The 21,458-nt window shown below is 37.5% G+C and overlaps 1 protein-coding gene across 2 annotated transcripts in view; it reads right to left on the bottom strand.

Moving 5' to 3' along the window:
- Positions 1 to 21,458, bottom strand: part of csmd1a (CUB and Sushi multiple domains 1a) — a 480,783-nt gene that overhangs the window by 335,182 nt on the left and 124,143 nt on the right. The window lies entirely within an intron of this gene.

Here is a 21,458-nt window from a genome sequence, read left to right as displayed (position 1 = left end):
ATTGAAATGTAATGTTGTAGATCAATACACTCAAGTTTTCCAAAGCGGCCTTTCGGAGTCCTCGACTCAATCACAGATGCACAATGCATTCTCAGAAACAATAAAATCGCTCCACCGCTTTTTTTTTCAACAGATGCAATTGCTGCTGAAAGCCTACTTTGTCATGCCATTGGAAGAAATGTACTTCTGATCATTACGTCGTGTAATAAATAAGTCTGCTTTGTTCTTTATGAAACTACACTGCGGAACAACAGTGTGGTACACCTTGTTTAAAGTCGACGGGATTTCTAAATCGACCTTGTCGACTTTCTTAATACATGTTCCCGGCCTTACAGCGCACGATTCATCCGTGCACATTATTCCAAAGAAAAAGAAAAGGTTTCTCTTTGTAATCTTTCATCGAAATGTAATTACTCGCTCCTTCACCGAAACGACTTTCTTTTTCAGCCCGTGTCATGAATCACTCCTACTTTTCAACTCTTCCCCTCCAACCTCCCGCTCCAATCTGATACGTAACTCCCACCGCACACCATCCGGTCGACTCTCGATGGATAGAAACAATTCCCGTCCAACAGTGTTGTTCATTAAATGTCTTGTTCCACCGAGAAATCTGTCATTAAAGAAGTGAAACGTCGAGGGAGCGGCGCTCACCCCAAGGCCGTCTATATGATACGCGACAAGATTATAGGATGGGACGGAGTATAGAACACATGATGCAAAGCTGTTATAGCTAGTGAGCGTTATGCTGTCATTCCTGATGTAGCCTGGAATAAAACAGCCCAAATCCATTCTCTTTTTAATGAGGTAATTCATCATTTAACAGCCTGTGAGTGGGGACAACAGATTCAAAGCTTTATCATTACACGTTACATTACTTTTTCATACAAGGATGTGTTTTGAAGTTTCAAGCTGAAGTACAAATGCTTCTTTTTTCACCCTTGTGAAATGTGTCGAATTAAAATGAAACAACTACTAAATGCATTGGTCATGTTGCATTTTGTGGGGAAAAAATTCGATATGCATTGAAGCGCTGAGGTGTTTTTTCGCAATATTACGTCTGTTTGATCACGTTGGTTGAGCTGACGTGTTGGCATGACCTGTGTCGACATTTATCATTTATTTTTTTATAGCTTGTATGCGATTTTATGTTCAAATTCAGTTTTAACTTTAGTGACAAGCCTTTTTTTAATTAATTTACATACAGAAGGCTCTATTAAACCTTGAATTTTGCCAATGCGATAACGTTGCATGTACATTAAAAATGGTGATTAAAATTGCTTATGTTTTTGGAAATAAATCAGATTTGTTATTAAAATTTGGTTTAAAATACCATGATTCTGTCATATCGTGAACCCATTATTGTGTCTAATATTTAATCATATGCTGAGTGTTTCACGCCATACTAGCACACATATATTTCTGTCCAGATGTTCACATGTAGGCTATTCAAGCGTGCAAAAGCAGTATGTGGATTTTACATACTGTAGGTAAACCTGCAAATATGGATGAAATCACATTAGTGATCTGACAGATGTAAAGCATAAATCGAGAACATGAAGGTCATCTGTGCAATGTAAGGTCAACTCATATAGTGACGATCATACTTACATGCTTTTCATGCTTTCGTAAAGACTGATATATTTGTTTAAACCATGATTCATTCAATTGCAATCCAATCTATCCCAAATGCACTACTGATGCTTTAAAAAAAAGCACGGCAAGGTTTTTCAAAACCAGCATCTACTGGCTTCATTAAAGAGGTGTATAAACCTCAATGGGGAGAGATTATATGATTGTCCTTTCAACCTCGCTTGTTTTTCTGCTGAAAGCGAAATAAGGCGAAATCGTTCCAGCCAGGCACCATTAGCAAACGTTAAATAAGGCCTGCGAGTGCATCTGCATATAGATGTTGCCATTGATTTCAATTTACTCTTGTTTTGATTCCTCAGCAGTGCTTTGTGTCAGTCTCAAGTCATGCATAGCCGATTACGGATGGTAATACGCACGCTTCTGTAGACCTCGGAGAAAGCAAATGGCTTTGTCGTGCTGGGAACAAACAAGCTGGTTTCTTGCTGGTGACATTAGAAAAGAAATCGGGCCGGCTAATTTATTAGCACCCCATTCGGCCGGCGAGCTGTCGATAAATCTACAAACGCAAAGTCAGAAACTGATAACTACATTGTCCTCTGACCCAGGGTCGTTCTTTAAGGCTCAATATATCCTTGCTTTTTCATCCGTCATTATATTACAGACCCATTAATCATCCATGGCCCTGAATGCAGTTATAATTGGAAAAAGATGATTTGATGAAGACGCTTTTAAGAAAATCCAAAGCTCGAAAATGTCTTTAACACCCGTGTGCTGTTCTTTTTTATGTGGAGTACAGAAGAAAAATTATTACGGAATATTCGAACGGCTTTTTAGCCGTAATCCATACGTGCTTTCCTGTGGCTCAGTGGTTAGAGCATGGCACTAGCAATACCAAGGTCATGGGTTCGATCCCAGGGGATTGCACATAGTCAGAAACAAAAAAATGTATAATGCAATGTGAGTAGCTTTGGATAAAAGAGTCTGCCAAATGCATAAATGTAAATGCATACGACTTATTCACCATACTCTTAATCAAGGGTTCTCAAGCGTTTGACTCCAAGGCCGGAAATTGTATTCAACAATGCTTAACGTCCCACTCACAAAAACGTACAATTTACACCTAATGAAATATTTTAGAGCTTGACATGAATTGCAAAAATGTTTATTCATTATAAATAATAAGGAATATGTCATTTTTTTTGCTTATTTTTTATTATTAGTCATCTTGAGCCCCCCTTGGAAGTCAGCTGGGGCCCCCTTGTGTGCCATGATCCTCCTGTTGAGAACCACTGCTCTCCTGTTGAGAACCACTGCTCTAATCTTCTATAGAGTTAGACTGCACTTTCTTCAAATATAAAATTTTATTCTTGTGTTCTTTTGCGTCAAACTTGCCACAGGATTTCAACACACCAATCCAAACGAAGTTGATGTTTGCTAGACAGAAGCATTTTCTGTGAATTTATTATTAGTTCAATTGTGACCACACAAAGCTACTGGACATCATCAGAAGAGTTTGAAAATAATGCCGAAGTTCTACAGACTATTTCAACTGTTGGCATTGGAAAAGAGCTGCTTGAAGATTCGTCAAAGTTTCCTCTTTTGTGTTTGATAGAAAAACAAGAGCATATGGGACATGAGGCTGAGAATTCAATGGGACCATTTTTGTGTTTTGGTGAACGGTTTCTTTAAACCAAAAGTCACTCATTAGCAGTCAGCGATGGCTGCGAAAAGTTGATGGGGCAAGTAATAATAGCGTTCGGGAGAGGCTGTGTGCGCACATCAGACTCCATCAAAGACGACACATCAGCGAAATCACCAGATGTCGAGTGGATGACAACATTAGCTACGATTAAACAGCACGAATAGCGGCGGAGCAGCCGAACCGGGTCTCGGAATGAGGCTTCTCAAACAGCAGCATGGAATAAAACAGGTGTTTCTATACCAGCAGATTTCAGTGTGGAAAACGTTGACAGTACACAGATGGGATGTGGCATCACTTTGAATTGTTGACACTCATTGAGCATACAAAATATGGCTAAAGATGAGTATGATCTATCCCAGCCATCTGTAAGTTATGGCATTTTCACTCTTGTTCAGACAGCGTGTGTGAATTACAATAAAGAGAAAGCCTCAGCGTCTATATCTGGCCGGTTTTGTAGCGGGGGGGCGCGAGCATTTGGGCGTGCTATTGAAGCCGAAAAGTGTTTCTCCTTTCGGGTCCAGCTTTAGGTGAGGCTTGGAATATATTTAAATTCAATTTCCAAACTTGTCATGCTCTCAGGGTCGGACGAAATCCTTCCTCTAACTGTTCATTTGTATGCATGTGCCGGCGGTAGGAAAAAGCACTTCATCTTAACCTTAGATACAGGACATTAGCTGCTCCGAGTAGAGTCTGTTCTTAAGGTTAAATCAACAGTTATTTGTTACATCAACCGAACCAAGTAAAAAAGAAAACGGAAAAACAGAAAAACGTGACTAAAAAAGATTAGCTAGCTCATGTTATTCGCATCATGTTTGTATCATTTGACAACCTTGATAATAGATCACTGAATAATGTCGCATTTTGCATCTAGATCATGTCTGTAAATTATGTAAACAAATCCATGAGAATCATAAAGACTGATGTTTGTTTAGTTATTTAGGTCTGCCTGCCTGAACAATTACTGTCACATATACAGTACATTCCACAAGCCAACATAATGACTGATGTTACACAAATGATTCTGCACAAAACCTTACATGCACTCGATTCCTAACATTGTGTGGTTTCCTTATGCATCGATAACAAATGCCTTAACATGCCTTTAAACATACAGTATATCCAATATTTGGCTTTTTAACATTTGCATGGTTTTATAAAGTGTCTTAATGTATTGTATTTTATGTGGTCTCATGTGTCAGTCTTATCTTTTGGGTTTTGTTGGCCAATGTGCGCTTCTGAGTGTTCACACCTTTCCTTTCCTCTGACACAATTCATCTCCTAGTTAAAACCATTTATTTCACCATTTAGTATGATCGTTTAAATACAACATGATGATGATTCAGTGACTTCTTCATTCAGTTCATTTAGCTAAGGATTGGTTTACATTTTGCTACTTTTTGGAATGTTTCATACTAATTGGCTGATCGTGTTTATTATTTATCATATTTAATCATGACTCAAATGCTACAATTTCATTCAAATGATACGTAAGTAGTTGTTAGTAATACATGACACTATTGCTAAAAGGATGGTTTTACAATCCCCCTGCCAGCATTGATGATTTTAGCCATAAACAGTCCGTATTCGCTCACTCGTTTACTCATTCAGTATTCCCTATATAGCCAATGCTAAATAGTCCAATATGTGGGGAAGAAGCGAATGAAAATTAGTGAACGATTTCGGACACTGACGTTATATACCCTGCATCTGACAGCACTGTCGTGGACATTCGTCATAACGCTTTTATTTAACCTGAGTGGCTTTATAGATTGTAATGTAAAAAAGGTTTTTTTCACCTAATTTGTCACGTTTATTGGAATAGATTATAATAAAGAAAACAAAACAACGGTTTGTCGCGTTTATTTACCATCACATTTATTTATAACACTTAATAAAAAATTATGTCATATATTTAAAATAAAACACTACTGTGTATAACATTCATTTACTCGTTATTTAAAAAAAAAAGGGTTTTAAACCATTCATTTAAGGTTATTTAAAAAAGGTAGAAAATAACTGTCAACAAGAACAAACACAAGTGTATAAACGTACATTAGTGACATTAACGGTTACTCTCCTCCAGCTGATTCAAATCAAGCGGTTAATTCGCGTTGTATCATAGGAAATAGCAGGTGAGTGTACATCAGATGTACACGTACACTCAAAATCAGAGTGCATTGTGGGTAAAAAGTAGTGAACGAATGTAGGGAATGAGTTGTTCACTCAGAATTCGGACACTCAATATAGTGCACTATATAGGAGATAGGGAGCGAATTCGGACACAGCTTTTGTCTTTTCTTGGGTTGTCATGGTACCATAATATCTCACGCTGAAGTATCACGATACCAAGTAGTAGGCTATCACGATGCTGTGCCATGTTCATAACTGAAATCTACAAAATAAGCCACATTTGCACGCGCAAATAGGAAGCGTTGCGGTCGCGATGCGCATACGGTGAGGCGCGCACATTTTCTAGGTGCGTTGGCGCCTCATCGACATTTAAATACTTTAAAGAGTGCCGCCCGCGCACCATGGGTCATGTGACAAGAGAAAGCGTCATGGCTCGCATTTTCCGCACGGTTTTAGACGAGAAATGTGAATCGCCCCTATGTCTGTTCACTTTTCAGAGCGCCGTCATTCAAATCTATTCAACTTGAGAGATGCATAATAAATTAAACTCCATTCTGCATTTTATTATTGGCACATTACTAACTACTACTACTAGATCTTATAGGCCTCATCCCTAGAACTCTCCACGCCAGAAAGCTTTCTCTAAACTATAAGAGATGAAGTAATGATTAAGTTATGTTACGCATGGCTTGACTTTGGGCCAGCTGTCAATTCAATCTTCACGACAAACTCAGTCAAGTTTTTATTTGGCTGTGACGGACACGTGTTTTGCTGACGGGGCTAAAGCCAACTGTGCACAAGGTAATTATCCTCGTTTTAAACAACTCCACAAAATGTCAGTTCCAAATAAATCCGAAATAAAGCTGACCGCGGGTGCCCTGTACAGAAATGATGTAGTGATTCTTTATCACTGCACTGCATTATTGTTTTCTTGTCTTTAAGGCATTAGACAGATTCATATTTAGGCCCGCAATGACAAAGCAAAGCTCTGCCCTTGCCCTGGACCACCTTGTAATGCACAACTAGAAAAGCAGCCTTAATTGTCTTACCGATAGTACTCGCTATTGATTTGTAGGCGTTATCACCACAGTAGACAAGTTGAGGTCAGCAGTCAATAAATTCCCACACTGTTCTTCTGTAGCCGCTGCGCAGGGCTCACGTACTGAAACGTATGCTCCTGAATACATAATCACATCATTTCGGGCTCGCTAAAGGAGTCATGATGACAATATATATTAGCCTGTGATCTTCAATGACTTTTTTGTGCAATTACAAATTAAACTGTGCAGACGTTCAGTGTAATGTGCTCTCAAAGCAATCATATCCGTGAACCTGAAGTTATATACCTTTAATCTAACAGTGTTTGACTTCAGTTTTTATATTAATATAAATCCACAAAAACCTTACATAATTGACATCATACAGAGACAGGCTACAGTAAGTGACCCTATTTTATAGAAACATTAGATTTGATAAAAATATTATTTTACCATTAAAATGTGACATTTAAATGTTTCCACAACTTTCCGTTTGAAACATAAAATTACTCACCAAGTTATTTTCTAATGTATACATGGGTTGAAGTCAAATGACATCAAACTGACATTTCCATATACTGTACATCACTATTATAAGCTTGTTATTTTAAATCGTAAGGTGAGGATGTTTTTTCATTTTCTCATCTGTAACCAGTCAATATTCCAACTCCAGTCTGTCCAGCTTCTCATAGATATCAGATGAACCATGGAAAGATGACGCATGCAAGGACAGTTCTGAATTTCTGAAATGTAAGCTTTAGCGCCAGTTCTGCCGGGAAGACTCTAATGTTACGTCACTCATTACGTACGACCTAACCAATCATCATCTAACACCTGGAGTATATAAGATCGCTACTTACTCTCTGTTTGCGTTTGCAGTTGAAGCCGCTGATATTCACCACCATCCTCCCCACCACCACCAGGATGGTCCCTGTCCATTAACCCCAGGCATCCCTGCCTCCATTTTCAGGCAGGAAGTGCAAGAATCCGTGACTCTCTATCAGAGTTATGGATGGGGCCTACGCCAAAGAACTTTATATTACAATATTTTGTTATCTCTTGCTGGTCAGTTGTTTAATAAATGTTCATTGTTGCTCATCTTGTCTCCTGAGTCTTTCTGGTAGAACTGATTTGTATTTGGGTTTATGTACATTGTGTCTTCTGTAAAGTTGCTTTGCAACAGCATAACTATGAAAAGCCCCCCAAAAAAGTTACAGAGTGCCTCTTTAAACATGAAATCACTATTATTAAGACGGCTGTTTTGATTTTTGAGGCGTGGAGCAGTAAATAACAATTATGGTGAATATGGTTATATGGACTAATTACTATCATCACCAGATTTGTGATCAGCATGACATGCATGGCTTCATTCAAGCTAAAATTATAACCACTGGTGCGAAATGCATCCCTGCTTTCCCCACAAGGCACAATTCTAATCGTATCTATTCAATGTAATATTCAATTTCTTGATTGTTATCTCCCGTAAGCTTCGCAGACACTAAACAGGACTAAATGACACGCGCCGTTAGCATCTTGCGTGCCCATTCATTGAACCAAATTCACAAATATATGTTATGGAAATGTGGCTTGTTGTTTATATCGTAATTGCATGAACTGTTCCACATGGGGATTTGGTGACTGTTGGAATGACTCAGTAGTTAATCAACATATCCGTGGCATCAAAAATTCCCTGTTTCAATTACAGAGAACTCCCATTGACAGCCTCAAAAGCCTTTTAAGCTAATGTGCGTCTGTAAGGGGGCTCACAGCCTGTGGAGAGATATTATTCTCATTCACAGAAGCGATTAAAAAGTTTTATGTTATTCTTCAGTGACAGACAATTAATGCCGGTGCAGTCTTCATTGTCTTCAAAGATCCAATTTAAAAAATACATGAAAAACTTGGTGACATTAAAACTATTTGAATAGGAATGGTGTCATCATTGGACCCATTACAAACCGTCTGGTACCGTCAAATATTTCCAGGGTAAAACATTCAAAGCACAAAGGAGGCGGCTAATGGTTATAGACTATTAAAATATATTGTACAATTTCATGCTGAACTGACTAATAAAGGACCAGTAACAGACCATCATGCCAACATTTTTAGCATCGGAGGCAAACTGTGACTGGTTGGCCAATTAACACAAGTGGTCATTCCACCTCGTGTCAAAGCCTTGTTAAAGCATAGTAAAGCATATATTAACATATGCTGTATAATATTTTCATAAACTGTTTAAACAACTTTGCAAAACCACTCATAACCATTGACAATAGACTTGCTTTTCATCACGTTGTTAACTGACCTGTACAACATCCCAACTCGCCACATTTCTTCTAGAAGATCAATAAAGCAGCGTGAAAGTCAATGGTTTGTTTTCCAGAAAACAACACACAATCTGAAATTATTTAAAATATCTGCCAAGAGCATGATGGTAGATACAGTATTGCTATCAGCTAATACTGTAAATCATTCAACCGCAAGACAAAAACCGATGAAAAATAACTACACCCACTATCTCAAGTATAATAGACGTACAAAGGTTTTGTTATGCCAGGAATCAACCCAGAAGCTTTAAGAGATCTGGGACGCATGTTCACATTGTCACTTTCACAACCAATTTTCCCTCTGCATTTGGCCCACATTGATATTATCAAGTTTCTGCAACTGATGCATTCAAGGTTCCCATGGTGCAGGGTGTAATGTGAAAAAAGGCCATGAATAAATATTGTTTGACTTTCAATACATCATAGAAGTGCAGTGGTGAAGGGCTTCTTGCTTCAGTGCTCATATAACCAGAATGTATAGTACAGAGAGCCATACCTGCTGAGTTCATTTACTGAAGTGATTTCTTTAAATGGGTACCTAGAAACTTTAAGGATTTAAAAAGTCTCATAATTGGCTTCCAGCTGGCCATGGTCATGTTTTCAATATGGCTGACGAGTGTCACCAACATGGCTTATAAAATAAGGCTTTAAGGGGGTATTTACTTGCTCTCTTACCGTACCATACGTTTTAACTCATCATCATAGATATATTCGAGGCAGATGGCAATCCAATTGCCTCACGAAGTAGTTTGACATGCATACAGAATGTGATTTGGCAAGCTGTAAATTCATCTGTTTTTTTACCCAGATATACCTGTATAAGCTTCACTTGTTCCACATGGAACCACAACAGTTTTGGAGCCCTGTGACGGACACCTGGTACAGTAATTCTTACTAAATCAGACACCATATTTCTGCTCATCAAAAGTACCATCACAGAAGTGAGGACTATTATATTTTGCCACATGTCAAAAAAGACACTCCAGATCAGAGCACACTAACTTGGCTAACTTGAATTTCATCAAGTCTGAGATTTATAAAATCTAAAAAATAAATGCTTGTCGTGTGGCTCAGTTGGTGAATGTAAAGCACAGGCCAATATATTAACTGGGAACCATTTATGTATCTAAGGATAAACATGACTTACTACTAACTTAAATTTTGGGGAGAACAATCCCTTTAATACCAATCACGTTCTGCTTTTATTGCCCTTCCTATAATAGAATGTGACCCTGAATCACAAAACCAGTCTTAAGTAGCACGAGAACATTTGTAGTAATAGCCAAAAAGAACTCAATGATAGATTTGTTCTTTTATGTCAAAAATCATTAGGATATTACAGTTTTTCTCGATTGCTTAAACACATTTCTTGAAATTATGCCTCGTATTCTCAAAACAGTGAACACAAATCCATAACATCTCACCCAATTCCCCAAACATCCTATTTTCAGGTCAAAATGAAGCTCTCTTCTCTAAACCATTCAAACTTGCTGAAAAACCAAACTATTCCCCCAGATATGACACACAAGCCCTCAAAAACACCCACACTGCAACATAGTCTTAGACACTGGTGAGATAAATTCAAAACACTGTTATTAAAATCTCTTTGTGGGACTTAAGAATAATTTGACAGCTTAGTGTTTATTAGAATATACAACATAAAAGAGTGCACATAGAGCAAAGTACAAGAATGAGCTTTAGGAAAAAATAAAAATAAAACATTACACTATTGGAAAGTAGATGAAGATGATCTTACAAGACAAAAAAAGTTCAAAAACCAAAGAACAATTTAAACTGGTCATGCAACACAATTCAGTACACATCTGCACAAATAACATTTACATTCAGGCATTCAGATGCTTTTATCCAAAGCGACTAACAGAGAAGATAAAGGAAACAAAACAGTGAGGCGATTTGTCAATAGGAGGCGATGTAAAAAATATGGCATCCTCTGCACCTTTGGCCCAATTTCATAAAAGTGTACTATTTTCTGCAAAAATACGGAACAGGTAAAAAAGGCTACAAATGCACATTTGTAAACTTGATAATCACAAATTTGAGGGTGTACACATGCTACAGTTTACTGGATACAGAATAGTGAAATTTCTCTCATATAAAGTGTGTACTGTGATTATACTGTCTATAATGTTTACTGTAAGTAGTATAAAGTGCAGTAGATGATTCTAGGATGCACACTTACCTGTGCTCCTATTGATATTATCCTGAGATTCTGATTGGTGTGTCATCAGTTTTGCAACTGAATGTTTACTGATGGACAAATGTGTGCTATTTGCAGTGGTGTAAAGTATTGGAGTAAATGTACTTAGTTACTTTACTTAAGTATCTTTTTGGCTACTTTGTAGTTGTACTGAGTATTAAAGATATTAGCAACTTTTACTCTCTACTTAACTACATTTTTGAACAAGTATATGTACTCTTTACTCCAATACATTTGTAATGACTAATGCAATTACACATTACATTTTGCATGCCACCTATCTTATAATTAATATTGCCATTTACAGGGCAATGAAGGTACTACAATCTTGTGGATTTTGCCATAACTTACAAAAACTTGTCAACATGGCTTCTTTATATGAATATGAGTGCAGTATCAGGTAGATGTCAATCGCTGGCGGTTTATACATGGTTAGCCCTTACCCGCTATTTCTACAGTAATATATTGGCAACACTGTTGCCAGCTAGTTACTGTAGGTCACACATCTACAAAAGCTCTTGTTTTTAAAACTAACTCTTCCTAAATGTGCTCTAAACATGTTTGCTCAAAATTTGACCATATGGTGGGACTATTGCCATGAAGTGATGTAAACCAGTAAAAAGAATGTATAGTATTTCAATTTTCAAAAGTGCTCTCACACTATATAGACAAAATATTAACCTATAGAATGAGTCGGACACAGAGAAATGAACAATTCACATATGAATCTCAACAATGGTGACAATCAACTGAACAGCTTCATGCTGCAATGCATGCTGGGTACATAGTACAAAACTCATTCATGATTGTTTGTCACCATTGATGAGGTTTGTATGTCAAGTGTCTAACTGTGTCTCAATTGCAAAGAAAGATTTTCTGACAGAGATCTTTCCATTATAACATATAATCACTTTACCAAACATATCTTAATAAATCTTAAATGCTATATTATTATTATTTAATGATTGAATTCTTTCAGATGTATCTTCAGTTACTAAGCAAACATAAAGATGCGGTTCCTGTAAAGTCCCTTTCAGTGTTATTGTATAAGTGTACATTTTAAAGCTACAAGAAAGTCAAAGAGTCCAACCAAAGCAAACACTGATCGCCATAAAGGTGACTTAAAACATAATTGAACCACTATGAACTGAGTTAAATCTCAATAAGATCTTACACAGATGACAGAAATAAAGTGAAAGTGGTGTCTGTAATATGTGAAGATGTTATTGATGTTTGTGTTTAATTCTCCTTGGTGAAATCTTGACAGATTTATTGTGTTCATCTGTTATTTACACTTGTTCATCTAAGACTGTGTGACTTAAGTGCGTTAATAGATTCTTTAATAATGTATCTTCAAACAGCCATTGCAGTAGTTTACTGTAAAACACCTACAGTAACTAGCGGCAACAGTGTTGCCAATATATTACTGTAGAAATGGCAGGTAAGGGCTAACAGTGTATGTGAAATGAGGACATGACTGCAGCTGGCGATGAGGCCCAAACCAGCATGTCCAGTGCAAAAAGGCTTTGACTTTTTAATTCTACTTAACATTATTTTATTTATCTGTTATATTGAAGAGACCTTTTTGAAGGACTTTGGTTTACTTATGAGCACTTGAGCTTAAATGAGACTTAGGGTGTTTGTAATGACGTAGGTTATGGTGTCGACCATGATTTGTTGCAATTTTGAGGTGTTCAGTCTTATTATGATTTAAGAAAATAAATGCGATTGCTCACCTCACAAATCAACTGTTTCTAGTTTTTCACTGATGTGTCTCTTAAGTGTTGAGGAAAAGTGCTGCTTTGAGCCTACATTCAGTATGAGTAAAATACTCAAGTACTGTTAAAATCAGATACTCTAAGACTTTTACTCAAGTCGTTTTGGAATTGGTGACTTGTAACTTGTAATGGAGTAGTTTTCACTGCAAGGTATCTGTACTTTTACTTAAGTATGGTTTTCAGGTACTCTTTACACTTCTGGCTATTTGAGTTTACAACTTGACACTTCAGTTCATTATATTGTGTGTTTGTGTTTTCTGAATGAGAACATGGTTAAACCTTTGCAAATTGAGGCTGTTTGTGTGTGGGGTTTGTACAAGTTGGTGTATTGTTCTGAGAATGTGTTTATAGTTGTCAGAAAATGGTGAGTTGTTTCATGAATTGTGTGTTAGCAATCGAGAAAAACTGTAACTAAAGATCATGTTCCATGAAGATGTTTAGTAAATTTCCTACCGGAAATATATCAAAACTTTATTTTTGTGAGTGGATGCAGCAAAATCGCTAACAAAAATGGCCAGAAGCACGCTTACAAACTTCACTCGCTGCTGCCTGCTCTTTGGGAATTACCCACTCAAGGTTGGCATCTATGTAAAGCTTAAAATTTCAGCTTTCGGGTTCCTCTACTCTCCACATGATGTCACAGCCTCAAAAAAGCCACTAACCCCTACCAACATTAAACAACAACATAAACAATTTTACCAGGTAATATAGTTACATTTGAACTGTAGGTTGTTTATGCATGTCATCCATACCTGGCAACATGGTTCGTCTTACCAGAATTTAGAGTATAAATTTACATTCAGTGAGGTTGTACACCTATTGACGTGCTGTAAATCCAATTGTCTCCCATCCACTGGCACAATTCAGTGTGTTGAATCTTCCATCATTTAAATACATCTCAACACGCCCCATGTTGTGTTGGTCAACGGCACGTTGTTGTTAAGTTCACTCGTCTATTATTGCTCACTGTGTCAGAGCCCAGTGGAATGAAGAAGTTGGAAGGGCCGGCGTGGTTTGATGTGCTCGAAATTCACAGGATTGCATCAACCACTATTTAATAGAAGGCCTTGTGTCCTACGATTGAACTTCACATGTAGGAATGGTGAAAATTTAAATATAGCGGTGAAACAATTACTTGGCAATTTGTCATAGATTTGAGTGTTTGCACTGAACAAGACATTCAACAAACCGTAATTAATTACTTATTACCAGATTTGCAAGACAGATTTACATTTACATTTACATTTAGTCATTTAGCAGACGCTTTTATCCAAAGCGACTTACAGATGAGGGAAACAACTGAAGCAATTGGAACAACATAAGGACAACAAAAAGCATAAGTGCAATAAAAGAAAATTGGTCTCATATAGCCTATCACAGTATACAGAGCTAAGTTTTTTTTTTTTTTGAAAGAGTAGGAAAGAGATAGAAGTCAGAGCTGTTCAGTCAGGTGTTGACGGAAGAGATGTGTTTTCAGACGGTTCTTAAAGATGGCTACAGAATCTGCTGATCTTGTAGCAGCGGGCAGATCATTCCATAAATGTGGAACCGATCCAGAGAAGGTACGTGAGAGAGATCTTTTACCTTTTTGGGATGGCACCACAAGACGTCGTTCGTTTGCAGAGCGTAGGGATCTGGCGGGTATATACTGTAAGTCTGCATTAGCGAGTGAAGGTAAGGGGTAACGGTCATTTATTCCCTTCTCATTTATACGTTTCATTGAATATTACCACCGCTTAACAGCCCTATAACCAGTTCAGAAATGGAGTTAGCTGCTAAACTAACACATAAGCATTGCTAAATAGTATGACACATAGTATGGCAATGTACAGTGTTTTCTATAACAATCGTACACAATTAATTTCTTATGAATTCATATGAATTAGCCAGCTCGTACAATACTTCTGAATTCCCTTAACATCAGGCTGATCTTTCTTTAGTGCATGTGAAGAACAGATGTATCTTATTAATAAGTGGGGCGGTCAGAGTCGGTATAGATTTTCGTCTTTGCCTTCGGGTGCTTTTAAAATTGATGACCTTGATTAACGCTTTTTGTGACCTGCAGAAATCGAAATGAATCAATGCGACCTGATCTGAATTATATGCGGGCGATACACGCCGCTGCTTGCTTTTAGACAGACTATTGTGTGCTTGTGACAGATGTTAATTACTTTACCTCATAAACATGCAAATAGTTTGACCACAATCTTATTACAAAACATCTTTCTTCTAACCTTGCAAGGCTCCCTGTCATTGATTTAGCACTCCAGAGAGTACAGTTAAAAAATATTACATTTACTGCTAACTATGGCATAATCTACATGTTCTTCATTCACACATAAGAGAGTTGTTTCCGCACTCGATTGCAGCTTCTGAACTCAAGTTTGATTCAAGCCTTCCCCGCAGCTGTTTACAGCTGAAGCTAGACTGCAACTCAGGACGACAGCACATGTGTTATTAACTATTTGTCCCTTCGGATTTACAACCAAAACTTCACACACGGAGCATCAAGAAATGTGAAAAAATACGAGCTGCATGCTCACCGTAGGCAATTTATTTAGAGACAAGGAGTTTTGAGAACTGCATTATATTATAATAAGTGTGACCGCAAGCATGCAAATACGAGAATTATACATCGTAATACAACAGTTTGTTCATGTCCTCAAATCTGATTAGACAGCAGGCTTGAGTTGTGATATTGAAGCAAAAAACAGCACTGGAACACATTACAGCAACCATAACAGCCACAGTAACCATTACTCCTGTACGACAGGGTTAACCCAAAATCTGTTTAGAGAAGTCGTGCCACTCGGCGGCCATCTTTGCAACACTCCTCCGGGCAGTTATTACATAATTCAAACAAGACGTGAATGGGAATACAGATATTTCTACAATCGCCGGCTAAAATCCCAATTAAATGTTGTATTTAAAAACAACATTTAAAAATGACGTAAACTGTACCATAACGTTTGTTTCCTATGATCAAATTGCATTTAAAACATTATTTTTCATGTTGATATAGATACTACGCATCCGCAGTGCTTTCGCTAGGGCGGCCATATTGAGCTTTGCGTTCCTCCCCATTCATTTCAATGGCAGTGACACATCTTGTTAATATTAATATCTTTGGTTAACCTCAGCAGACGTGTCACAGGTAATCACACCCTTAGTCACGCTACCTCTCTCTCGCCTCGTCTCATATGCTTCCTGCCTCCCTGTTAATCTTGTACATGCTCAGAAAAACACCATGGTGTTGTTGCTATTTCTAGACTGTGACACATTTTAGCTGCCTTAAGTCATAAAGGTACACTCAGATTGGCTTAAGTCAATTCAACATACATTTAAAAAAAATAATGCTGCTTCTTCACAGAAAAACAGTCAAAGGTTCTCTTAACTGGCGCCGTCCCGTATACGGGACAGCTGAATTACTACAAGATTTGGCAAGTGAATTCTTATCTTATTGTGACAAACCTTATATCGTTGGAAAGTCTAAGTCCCTAGAAAACATATTTCATCACAGTTTTATAGAATAATGTATGTAGGACGAGTAATTGTTTCTTTTTTTTAAAGAGCGTGCTTAAAATCTTTATTTCCTTTCAATTGTCACAGTTCCGTATACGGGACACCCACATTTGCTTCCATATTTTTGTGGAATTCTGATCTTATCATGACAAACTATATATCGTTGTAAAGTATCAGTGTTTTATCAAATAAAGTATGTAGGAAGTGTAATTGATTCATTAATGACAAGAGTGTGTATCAAAAAATAAATACTGCCTACGGAACGCTTACATTTACTTCAATACTTTGCATGTGAATTCTGATCTAATCATGACAAACTATATATTCTTGGAAAGGTCTAAGACTCTAGAAAACACATTTGTTCAGTGTTTTATAGAATAATTTAAGTAGGAAGAGTAATTGATTTTTAAATAATAATTGATTTATAAATCAATTCATAAAGTGTGCATACAAATTTGATCAAATGATACATGATCAGCTATGATACATGATCAAATTTCAGATTTAAGTTAAACCTGAAATGAAGCCTATAAGGGCCCCCTAGTGGATTTTGGTGGTAGATCAGCTAGAAAACTCACAGACACGTCAAAATTTGGTTTATCAAGACCAAACTTGATACAACACTTGGTGACCCTTGGGACATTTGACTTATGAAATTTTGGGGCTGTTTTTGTAAAAGAAAAACATAAAGCTTTCAGAGTTTTTTTATTACAAAAAATATGACAAAATAATAAAAAAAATTGTGACCCTGGACAACAAAACCAGTCTTATGGGTCAATTTTTCGAAATTGAGATTTTTACATAATCTGAGAGCTGAATAAATAAACATTCTATAGATATATGAGTTGATAAAATAGGACAATATCTGGCTGAGATACAACCGTTTAAAACTCTGGAATCTGAGAGTGCAAAAAAATCAAAATATTGAGAAAATTGCCTTTGAAGTTGTTAATCAAGGGCACTGTGGCAGACCATCCACTCACAAAAATAAAGTTTTTATATATTTAAGGTAGAAAATTTACTAAATATCTTCATGGAACATGATCTTTACTTAATATCCTAATGATTTTTGGCATAAAAGAAAAATCGATAATTTTGACCCACACAATGTATTTTTGTCTTTTACTAAAAATGTTCCCGTGCTACTTAAGACTGGTTTTGTGATCCAGGGTCACAATTGTGCAATAATCTGCTAATTGTCTTCTTTCAAATGAGACCAACCATAGGTCTTTATTCCAAAGAATTCATGAGTTACAGCCATTTTAGTGCCAACAGTGCGTTTTCATGTGTAGGCTCAAAAATGGCTGCACCACTTAAAGGTACAGTTTGTAACAATTTTGCAGTAAAATATCCAAAAACCACTAGGCCAGTGTTATATATTTTATTCAGCTGAGTACTTCAATATCTCAAATTTTTCCGACTACTTGTAAATTATGAGAAAATCGCCATTGTAAACAGTGACACGGGGCTGTACAGTCGCCTGTCAATGGCATCTTATCCGCGTTCCCCTTTGTTACGCCTTTACTGACGTAGAAACCGCATGACAACAGTGGACAAATGCAGAAGTAATGTCTAGTGTCTAGCAAGCCACTAACTTGTTTCGAGCAGTCACTTTATTATATACTTTATGGACCACAATTATTCGCAACAATTATAAAACTTCACATCATCTGCTAACATGATTTCTCGTTCCCGTCTGATTGATAGCCATCAGATGTGGAGTTGAAGACAACAGATCCCATCATTCCACGCTCCTTCACAGTGTCATCAAGCTACGACATTGTTGTTGTTTTGATCGTGCGCCCTCTAGCGGCGGTTTTTACAAACTGCACCTTTAAGGGGTTAAAGAACAATCTTTTACCTGTTTAAGAACCTTTTGTGAAACAGGAATGTTCTTTGGATGTTAAAGGTTCTCTATGGAGCCATTTAGACAAAAAATCATTCTATGGCACATTAAGCACCTTTATTTTCAATACTAAATATACTATTTTCAAATTATGTCAATGTCTTTATATTACTTCAACTCAAGTAAGTTAAGCAATTTCAACTTGTAAGTAACATAAACTCAACCACTTGGCAAAATGTAAAACAGTAAGATGAAATGACTTGTAAAACCATTTTGATGGTCCAGTGTAACATGCTGTTTCCATTAAAATAACAGAGGCTTGATAAAATCTCTTGACGAGTCTGTCCTTCTCCAGAAAACAACCCCATAGGTCGCTGGATTAAAAAAAGAGTGTCATGATGCATGTCATGAAATGACGTCGCTGCAAATAAAAATGTGTGTTTGGTTTATAGGTACAAACTTTTGTGCCTTACTCACCATTTTTTCAATATCCATTTTACAAAATTTACATTTGTGCATTTGGCAAAAACTCAAATCAAATAGTTACGAAGAGATAAGTTTAGATAAAACCCACGACGCATAAAGCAGGGATTGGAGGATAATTTATTCCTTTTTAATACTGTCCATCTTCTATCGCAATAATACTTTTGGACTAATGCTGTGCTACAAAAGTTAAAGCGTTCAGCATTGGTTTTTGCAAATATCAAATGCAGCTTTAAGGGGATGCCTGTTTAAAATTTAAAGGAAAAAACTCTTCAGCTGTCATCCATGAATCTTTGGACTGATAAACAAAGACATCAACCTCACAGTATATCAAAAACTCTGGATACAACTGGATAAACCAGCTCTCTGCTTTGCAACTCATATACTAACTCACTTCACAAGACCCCCATACAGTATTTACTTCTGAAATCTTTTAGCAAAGCTGAATGACAGAGGAGTTTGAGGAGAGGATTTGACAGTGACAGATTGCGGCGCAGCATTAAAACTTAGTGGCAGCCACACATGAAGAAAGTTGCGGCGCGACCTCCGTTACCATGGTTACATCAGCCGAAGCAGTTGGCTATAATTCTGCCCTGAAATAATGCAGCGCTTGATGTTTCTGGCCAAAATACAAGGAACACAAACGTCACTGCACACGAACCTAAAATTACAGAGGGCGTGTCAACATTCACACCTCTCCCTTTCAAGACGCGTCAGTTTTTTAATTCACAAAGCTCCGTCTTGTACTACAATAGTGCATTCATCCGTGCAGAAACTGTTTACACAACATCGCTGCAAAGTTCAAAACAGAAAGAAATGTGTGCGTCTTAGTCCATAATCTGCACCCTAACATAGAGCAGATTAATTAATGATCAAAACTGAAGCGGAGGTTCGCAGGCGCGTTTCCTTCAGCTGTAGTTCTCATGACCGCGCAGCGCTGATGTTTAAGGCATTACTAAATAATGCATGAATGACGTAAACAAAAGAGCTGAGGGCTCCTCGGCCAACAGAGAGATGGATGGCATTATTTCCCCGTAATTTCCTCTCACGACCCCAATTCCATCTCCCAGAAAATGACAGTATGCCTTTGTGTTTTTAGGATTTATGGACGACAGCCAGCAAGCAGACGCAGGGTTAGCGAATTTCAGCACACTTGAATAATTCACTGCTCCCACCTGCTATTAGCATGTAAACACAAGCTTTGTGGTGTCGAAACAAGAAACGTAACCGACTCTGTTGTCTCCTGGGGACTGAGAGGGTTTTATAATGGGAATATCAACACTTGACAAACCTCATGTTGGGCTACCTGCTGACTTGATAGATGGGATTTCCAACATCTTGAATTCAGCATTTGGATTAGTTTAAGTAATCGAACATCACTCACATGCCTGTCGGCTAGAAACACATTTGCGCAAACTGTGACCAAAAAATACATTATTTTTATGACTTCCATTTGTTATTACTAGGTAAGAATAAAAAATGGTTCAATTCCGACTGATTTGTTTACAGGGTATAGTGCTATCACAGAGGCATGTGTGATTTCTCGCCACACCTATTTCAGAGACATCAGTTTCGAGTATTAAAAAAAGCCATTTATAACATCTTTAAAGCCACACTATTGAACTTTTGCTCACGGCTCCCTCATGTGGTTGATAAGTGCAATTGTCTGTTATCAGTGTTGTAAATAATTTCTTTGTAGAAGCTTCCCCGCGGGCAGCGCAATACACATGGATTTCTTGACTAAACTGATTAAACCGGTGAATGCAGAAACAGTGTTTGGAAACCATGTTGCACTCTTCCGCAGACAGGGGATGTGTACCGACCCGAACATAAAACTTACAGAGTGTGGTTTCAGCCGCTATGAGGCTGCTCAGGCAGCAGCCTGAGCAGAATTTATCCAGTTAAGAGTTGTTATACCACTGAAATCACTTTTGAGAAATTATTTGAATGTCGAAAAAACGACAAAGTGTTGCTTTAACTTCCACGACTTTCGCAGGCACATTAAGCACCACTTTTCCAATTACCTAACATTTACAGGAATTCCAGGACTGTGAGAATCCTGCCTCAAACACAGATAAAAAAGGATCAAGAAATTCAACAGCGAAAGCAGGAAACTATTCGTTACTTTCAGTCAATCTGAAAAAAAAAAGAATTTCCGTCATGTTTGACCAAGGTTGCAATCCAGCCATGAAGCGGATGACTGGCAGGTCGTGTATTGATCAATGAAGGAAGAGCAGCAGCAGGTGTACCGAAGTCGGTAACTTCTGCTGTAGCAGGTGTTATGAGGCAAACACATGGCGAGATAAGAAAGAGTTACAGTGCTGGTCAGAACCACAGCCAGAACAAGAGGCCAACTGAGTCTGATTGGATTTTTGGTCTGAAATAAATGCCAAGTGAGAGATATGAAACTGGGCTCGCAGGGGAAGGATGAAAAAATTCAGTGAGGGAGCAGGGCTCGAACAAAAAGCCCCTGTCGAGTGTTTTAATGTCAAGTGTTAATGTCACTGCTGGGTGTGGCACAATGGCCTTAGCATTTGTAAAGAATGCGTGAATACGTGCATGACTGAATGTTCTTACTGTATCACCATATCATTTGATTTTATATCACTGTATATTTATTATTTTGTTACATAGCAATTGAGTGGTAGGAATGGCTGTAATTTGAACACTTGAACACAAAATAAAAAGGTATTTCATCTCTTTATTTTTATTTATGAAACCACAGGAAATGACTTATGATAAATGAAAGATACATCTGGAATCAGTACAAAAACATCTTCACATTATGTAACAGTTAAACAAACAAATTTCATGCAACTAATAGT

This window comes from Triplophysa rosa, linkage group LG9, assembly GCF_024868665.1.
Source record: "Triplophysa rosa linkage group LG9, Trosa_1v2, whole genome shotgun sequence".
NCBI lineage: Eukaryota > Metazoa > Chordata > Actinopteri > Cypriniformes > Nemacheilidae > Triplophysa > Triplophysa rosa.
The sequence above is the reverse complement of the archived record's forward strand: the minus strand, read 5'-3'. Positions and strand labels throughout refer to the sequence as shown.